We start from the raw sequence: 8,370 nt of genomic DNA on the forward strand, positions 1-8,370 counted from the left end.
TCTTAATTTTAGGATTAATTTTAAATTTTATTTTTTACAAAAAAAAAATCTAGAAGGCGATACTTTTATTAAAATTTAGCCAACACTTAATCATAAAAAAAAGTGAGTAATCTCACATCATTGGATGTAATCTCACATAATTAAAAACACTAATAATAGCTAATTGATGGCTACAAATCACAAAATTTGCTGACTCCCTAACATTCCTCTTTTACAAATGTATTAGTTTGTTAATGTTCATTAGCATGCCTTCAAAACTAAGATAAATCGGAATTAAATGATTTGTTATTTAGATAAAAAAATAAAAAAATCTAATATGCTAGGACACATTAAAGAAGTCGTAACGGAGAAGATTAGTTGCGGATCATTTAAAGATTTGTTATTGGTCAATGAGTTACTGCATACATAAGACGAGATTCAAATTTTTGACGCGGACGAATAAATTGACCATTCGACCATCCTAAATTGATTTATTAGTTAATAATCATGTCCGCATGATCAATTGTATTATTCCATTGACCTTTAATTTGTTGACCAGCTATATGCTGCATTTCTTTGTTGAGTACATCTTGACTACTTATAAAGTGATTCATTTTAGACCTAAGTTTTTAGATGGTTAATTTTTTTATTAATTAGTATTATCATAGGTTTAACTAGATCTTAATAAAAGCTAAGCGATAATTTAAGAATATAGGTGAATGTAGTTGTCGTACACTTATAAACTAACATTATAGAAATTATATCGTTGATATAAAATGTAGAACTTGTTATTAAACCACTCTTCCACCCTAACACATGATAAGAATAAAGAAATCTTATGGCCCACAAATTTAGTCTAACAGAATACACAAATTTACTTATAATTTTAGTATTTATTATTATTTTGTCTTTGTTTATCATTATCTTATCTTTATTTGCTTTTATCTTTCATATATAAGCTTGACAACATAAGAGAAAGTTTTTAAGAAATCAACACCTTCAATCTTAAAGAATCCTTTAGCCACAATGCGTGCTTTATATCGATCAACTGAACCATCAGGCTTACGTTTGATGCGATAGACTCATTTACAGCCAACCGGCTTAATGCCTGCAGGACAATCAACAAGACACCAAGTTTTATTTAGCTCAAGAGCATCCAGCTCATCTTTCATAGCACTACGCCAATTAGAGTGTTGATTGACGTCCTTAAAAGACTATGACTCAACGTCAGAATGTAGAGATAAAAAAAATTTATATGAAGATGAAAGAGAAGAAAAAGACATGATTGAAGATAAAAGATACTTGCACTTTGAGGGAAATTGATTTGTAGAGGTGAGAGAGGAATTACACAAGTAACTAGAGAGATATGCTGGAGGTCGGTGAGGCCGGTCAGAATGACGAGGATGGGGTTGCTCAGGTGGTAGAAAAAGTGGCGGGGGATAAGGAGGTGATGGTGGACTGGTGTCTAGTGCGAAAGGAGAAAATAGTGTGTGTATTGAAAGAGATTCGGTGGTCATGAGTTCAACTTGGTTAGGAAACGAAAGTGAGGAAGAAGGAGAGGTTGTTGGAGAAAATAAAGAATTAGATGGAGTTTGGTCAGTGGGTATAGGTAAGGGTTCAACTAGAAGACTAACTGAATCTTGTTTTTGAGAAGGCCTGTTTGACAATGTTGGGTTGAGTGTATAGAATTGGACATTTTTTGTGACTAAGGGCAAGATCATTTCATAAAAAATCACATTTCTAGAAATTTTAATTCTTTTATCTTCTAAAACATAAATAATATATCCTTTAAAACCATGTTGAAAGCCAATAAATACAGCCTTTTTGGCTTTTGGATAAAATTTTGATCTATTTGTCATTAGGGTAGAAACAAAACATAAGTATCCAAAAACTTTAAGGTCATGATAATTTGGTGGATTATTTAATAAAATCACAAATGGTCTTTTAAAATTAATTGCGGATGATGAAACTCTATCAAGTAAATAAACAGCATGTTTAATACCATAAGACCAAAAAGATGATGGTAAATTAGATTGAAACATAAGAGCACAAGCTATATTCAAAATATGTTGATGCTTGTGTTCTACCTTCTATTTTGTTAAGGAGTTTCAACACAACTACGTTGATGAATAATGCCCTTTGAAGCATAAAAATCATGTAAAATAAATTCTAATCCATTATTGGAGCGAATAGCTTTGACTTTAGATTTGAATTGTGTTTCAACTAAAGTAATAAAATTTTTTACATGATTTTGTACTTCTCCTTTTGATTTTAATAGAATAACCCATGTAAAGCGGCTAAAATTATCAACAATAGTAAAAAAATATTTATGATTATGAATAGAATTTTGTCAAAATGGATTCCAAATATCAAAATGTAATAAATCAAAACTAGAATTAGCTTTGTTAAAACTTTAAGGAAATGAAAGTTTCTTTTATTTAGAAAGATGACAAATGTCACAAGCCTCATCATGATGCATAGAGATAAAAGGAAAATATTTATGTAAATGATTAAGTCTTTGTCCAAGAAGATGTCCTAAACGAAAATGCCATATAGTTGAAGGTGTAATAGATGGAAATTGGATAGAATTTATGGAATGTGTAGTGGATGGATTTTGACCAAAATTAGGTTTAGAGACATATAATCCCTCTCTCATTCTTCCCAAATCAATCGTCCCCAAATTGTTGCTCTGTAGAGTGCAAAAAGAAGATGAAAAAGTGAGTTCACATATGAGTGCTGAAGTAATTTTTGAGATGGAGATAATATTAAAATTAAAATGAGGTAAATAAAGAACATCATGAAGAACTAAAGATGGTAAAAATTGAATAATGCCTTTATAAAAAATAGTAATTTGAGAATCATTTGGTAAATGAACAATAATAGGAGAAATTTGTGTGTAAGAAATAAACCAAGACAAATTTGATGCAATGTGATCTGTGGCACCAGAATCAATAATTCAAGTGTTCAAGAATGAACCTCAATTTGAAAAATTGTTAACAATAGAAAAAGTATTGAAAGAACAAAGATAATGAGTAGTTGGACTTGACAAAAGGTCAAGTTGGTTTGAAAGACGAGTTTCTTTATTAGAAGGAAGTGCCATGAAAGAAAAATGAAGTTGCTCGTGTGCCCTTTCTCCTTGACCTATGACAGAGTATGGAGGATGATTATTCATAGTGGGAGGGGAGATTAAAGAGGTTTTAGGATTTGAATTGGTTGATTTATCAATGGATGTCAGTAGAGCTCAAAATGGTTGGTTTATCCATGGATGTCAGCAGAGCTGATGTGAGAATCAACGTTGGTTTAGAATTTCACAAAATAGAATCTCGTTGCAAGCATAATCTAAACCAACAATTAACTCTCAATCAAAGTTTAGAAGGACAAATTGTCACAACTCAAAACAAATATAAACTGGGAGTTTTAATTCACGGATCATCTCCTAAGGACTAGTGATCAATGAGTGTGCAATTTTGGTTGTGAAGGCAAAAGGAATTTTCAATGAAGCGATAAACAATTAAAGGAATAAAAGAACATTCAAAATTACAATTAAAGAACAAATAAAGGGATTAAAAAACAAGCTATGTAATATGAACAAGTAAGATATAAAAGTGATTGTTGTATGTGTGTGTATGTGATTCAAAGCATAAATGAAATCTTGGCTTGGGATGAGCTAGGAATCCTTTCCTTGTTGCAACCACAACTATGATAATTGTAATGGATTAATCTCACTTAGTTAACCCTTACATCGGAGAGTAGGTTAAGTGAGCATAGTTGTTCGTAATCCACAAATCCTAACTCACTTGCTAATTGCCTTAGCAACAAGTTAGCGTTAGTGAAAACAATAACAATTAACAATCTAAGAATTATCACTAAATGTTGGACATTCCAACTCTAGGAACTCATATGCTCATTTTTCCCAAGTCAAAAGGTGAAAATTTAAGCCATAATCAAAATTGATATTTTCACAAACACTTGGTGGGCATAAACACAAATCATGACAAAATTGAGAAAATACTTGAAACTATGAGCAACAAATGATCAAAAGCAACAATAGCAACTCAACCAAGCATGTAACAATCATCAATCATCAAAATCATCAATAAGAGATCAAAATTGCAAAATATATGTATTAACACTATGACTTTAACTACAAGAAAGATTATTAAAATTGTAACTATAAAAAGTAGTAATTAAGAAATACTTACAATGGAGGCTAGCAAAAATTCAAGATCAAAAATGGAAAATGGCACTTGAAATGTAAATCCTAATATAAAACCTAATGGTGTTCAGAGAAAAATTAAAGAAAACTAAACCTAAAGTCTCCTACTACTCCTAATGATACTCTCCTCTTCAGTGTTTGCTCCCTCCAATATGAGCTATGGCCATCAGAATTGGGCCTCCGATCCCTCAAAAATGTGAGTCACGTGCATTTTTAATGAAGGCATGCGCTGGTACATGTGCGTACGCACAGACGTGTGCGCACACACACTTGTCCGAAATCTCAGGTTATGCGTACGTACAAGAGGTTGTGCGCACGCACACTTCGCGATACTTTGGATGATTGTGCAACGCGCACGATGCTGAGCGCTCGCACACTTAGCTCTACTTTGCTGCCTGTGCGTACACACAAGTGGCTGTGCACACGCACACATTGCTTTGCTCTTCTCCTTTGTTTCTTCATGCTTCCTCCTCCTTGCATGCTCTTCTTCCATTCTCACGAAGCCATTCTTACCTTATACATCTGAAATCACTTACAAACAGCATCAAGGTATCGAATGGAAGGCAAATGGAATAAAATTAGGTTAAATTAGACACAAAAGACCATGTTTACATAATCAAGCACAATTTAGGAGAAAATCTCAAAAGCATGCTATTTAATGGAATAAGTGTAGATTTATATGATGAAATCCTCTCAATTCTAACAAAAAATTATCGTAAAATATAGATTCATCAATTCTCCCACACTTAAACACTAGCATGTCCTCATGCTATTCACAATCAAAGGAGATGAATGAAAGGGCAAACAATTTATTTAATGTACTACCTATATGCATGCAACTAACCTAGATTTTACCTACTAAAATCTATTCTACTGAAAGTTGGTAGAAATAAACTATGAAATTCTAATCAATCCCAAAAAAGCCTTAGGGCCAAGGCAAAAAGTCAATGCACTATGATCAATGTTCAAATAATTAAATTGAGATTTTCAGAACTAACAAGCAACTTGCAAGAAGATACAATATAAGAAACAAGAACATAGAATTAAGCAATTGAACCCCTCGCCGGATGTGTATTCACTCTATTCGCTCAGTGTTTAGGGCTTAATCACTCAATTCTCCTTTAATCATGGTTTTCAAAGATTTGCAAGTCATCTAACAATCAACTAATATTTGATGCATGAAAACAAATATCATGAGGTATTTGGGGGGTCGTAATTGGGCTAGGGTTAAGGTAAGATTAATATGGTTAAGTGGACTTAGTGAATTAGATCTTTGATTAGCTCAAGTGTCCACCTAATCCTATACCATCCTATATACACATAACAAAACAACCTAACTACCCATTTATCTTCTATTTCACATCCACTCATGCATTTTCTTTCCAAAATACAACCATATGCATCCTTTTATTTAGCTTTTTATTTCATATGCTATTATGCACAAGATTTGATAATTTTTTTAATTACAGAATCAAAATTTTCTTATTTTTGTCAACAACAAGAGATGCATATGTCTTGAACAATGGACGCATGAATAATTACCCATTTTTCAAATTTTCACAATGAATATCTCATGTAACTTCATCACCAATATTTTCCAACAATTTTTCCCCACACTTTGACTAACACACACTACTCCACCCAAGCTAATCAAAGAAGCAATCCAAGGACATCAATGATTTTTCACTTTAGGAAGAATAATATGCTTAGAATCAGAACAAAAGGGGATTTAAAGGCTCAAAAGGAGTTACAAAGGTGAATGTAAGGGTTGGCCATATGGGTTAGTGAGTTCAATATAAAAAATGGCCTCAATAATCCTAAATGCATTCAAACACCAAATATAGGACATAAAGATTCACGCAAATCTAATATCACAATAAAAAAGGAGTATAAACACACAAGAACAAACTTTATGGTTGAAAATGTGCAACCATCTATTAGAGCTCAAATCTCACAAGGTATGTTGTTCTAGCTCTTTATGTTCTATAAAAAGGATACTTCAAACAAGTTGAAAAATAATTTTTCAATTCAATTAATGGCACGCCCAAAGAAAGATTTCATGAAAAATTCTTGCTGTTTTACCAAACTTATTTACTCTATCATGCAACATGCAAATATTTACTATCATAAAACTATAAGCACTAAAGAACTATAAACACTAAAGAAATATATACAAACAAACCAAGTAAAGTGCAATAAGAACAAAATTACCAAAAATGAAGAAAAAGACTCAAAGGTATTGCAAAGTATGTAAGAAAAGAATTTTACCCCTTCAAAGTTGTCAATCCTCCCCCACACTTAATTAATGCACAGTGCATGCTCATAATCCAGGAGAACGATAACCTAGGGCTCCACCTTCAGCTGGTGGTCATTGACATGGGTTGATGACTTCCATCATCCTCCTCCCCTACCAACTCTGATGAAGCTTTGGGAGTTGGGCCGAGGTCTCTTCCTTGTAGTCTTGCCGCTACCCACTCGAAATGCTCGTGCTCAAGTCGTTCCAGGTCGTGGATATCATGCAATATGTCTTGGAAGAAGTCTGGAAGAGACTGGAGAAATAGTAGAGGAATTGATGAAGTTGGTGGATTTGATGATGGTGCTGTAGGTGCTTTCCTCTTGGAGGGTGTCTTTTTTGTCGATCCATCTAAATCTCCGCGCAGAATGAATTGGTTGCCTCTTGGTATCTTAAACATGACGTTCGTCGGTTGCCTCTCTATCCCCGCTGCTATAGCTAGTCGCATCACCATCGATGAAAAAGGAATGTTGATCTTTTTCTTTTAAATGACTTTTCAAATCGATGTGCGCATCAACGGAAAAATGGCTATTTTCTTTCCTTCCAAAATAGCCCAAATTAGCAAAGCAGCTTTAAGTCGGACATGGGTAGCATGGGTGCTAGAAATTATATAGTCGGCCACAATTTGGTGCCAAATACGCGCCTTGGCATTCAAATTGGAATAAGCAATATAGTAGGAACAGATTTTCCTCCCTTGCTATATTCCCAGAACGCACCGGGACGACCAATCTTCTTAAGAATAGGAGCCAAGGACATCCTCTCCTTAAACACATCCGCTTTGATCCTTGAATAATCATCCTTCGCAAGCGAAATGTGGAGAATCTTCAGAAGAGCTTCTAGAGCCTTGTTAGAAGTGTCCAACATCCTCTCTCGGAGGAATACCAACTCCGCTTTCCAAGCTTGATAGTTAGCATAGAATTCTCGCACCATGAATTCATAACTTCAATGGGGTCTTGCTCAAGAAATCCTAATGAAGCAAGGCAATCCTTTCATAGATGATCGCCTTGTATTTGTTTGGAACCTTCAGTGTCCTCTCCCAATGGATTGTTCTTTTCTCGATTGATTCATATTGAGAGTCGGATCTTCGGTTAACCAAGGTACTTGGTGTCTCACTTTGGCGATCCATGAACCAAGTATTAGGAGGACGAGTTATTGGTTGCACAACTGGTGATGTGACCGGTGCTTTACCTTTCTTACTGGTGCACGAAATTGTGATCAATACTTTTCACAACTCAAATAATCCCCGGTGATGAATCCAAAAACTTGGTGTTCAATACCATGGCATAAACACAACTTCGCACAACTAACCAGCAAGTGTACTGGGTCGTCCAAGTAATAAACCTTACGCGAGTAAGGGTCGATCCCACAGAGATTGTTGGTATGAAGCATGGCAAGCTGTATGTTGGGCATCACCGTTGTCAATGGCTACAGTCCCGTCTTCTCAGTGAAAATGTTCAACGCGCTCTGTCACAGCACGGCTATTCATCTGTCGGTTCTCGATCATCTCGGAATAGAATCCAGTGATTCTTTTGCGTCTGCCACTAACGCCTCACAATCGCGAGTTTGAAGCTCGTCACAGTCATTCAATCATTAAATCCTACTCAGAATACCACAGACAAGGTTTAGACCTTCCGGATTCTCTTGAATGCCGCCATCAGTTGTAGCTTATACCACGAAGATTCCGGTTAAAGAATCCAAGAGATATCCACCCAATCTAAGGTAGAACGGAGGTGGTTGTCAGGCACACGTTCATAGGTGAGAATGATGATGAGTGTAGATCATCACATTCATCAAGTTGAGGAACAAGTGATATCTTAGAACAAGAATAAGCTGAATTGAATAGAAGAACAATAGTAATTGCATTAATACTCGAGGTACAGCA

The sequence above is a fragment of the Arachis duranensis genome, chromosome 6 (genome assembly GCF_000817695.3).
Source record: "Arachis duranensis cultivar V14167 chromosome 6, aradu.V14167.gnm2.J7QH, whole genome shotgun sequence".
NCBI classification, from domain to species: domain Eukaryota; kingdom Viridiplantae; phylum Streptophyta; class Magnoliopsida; order Fabales; family Fabaceae; genus Arachis; species Arachis duranensis.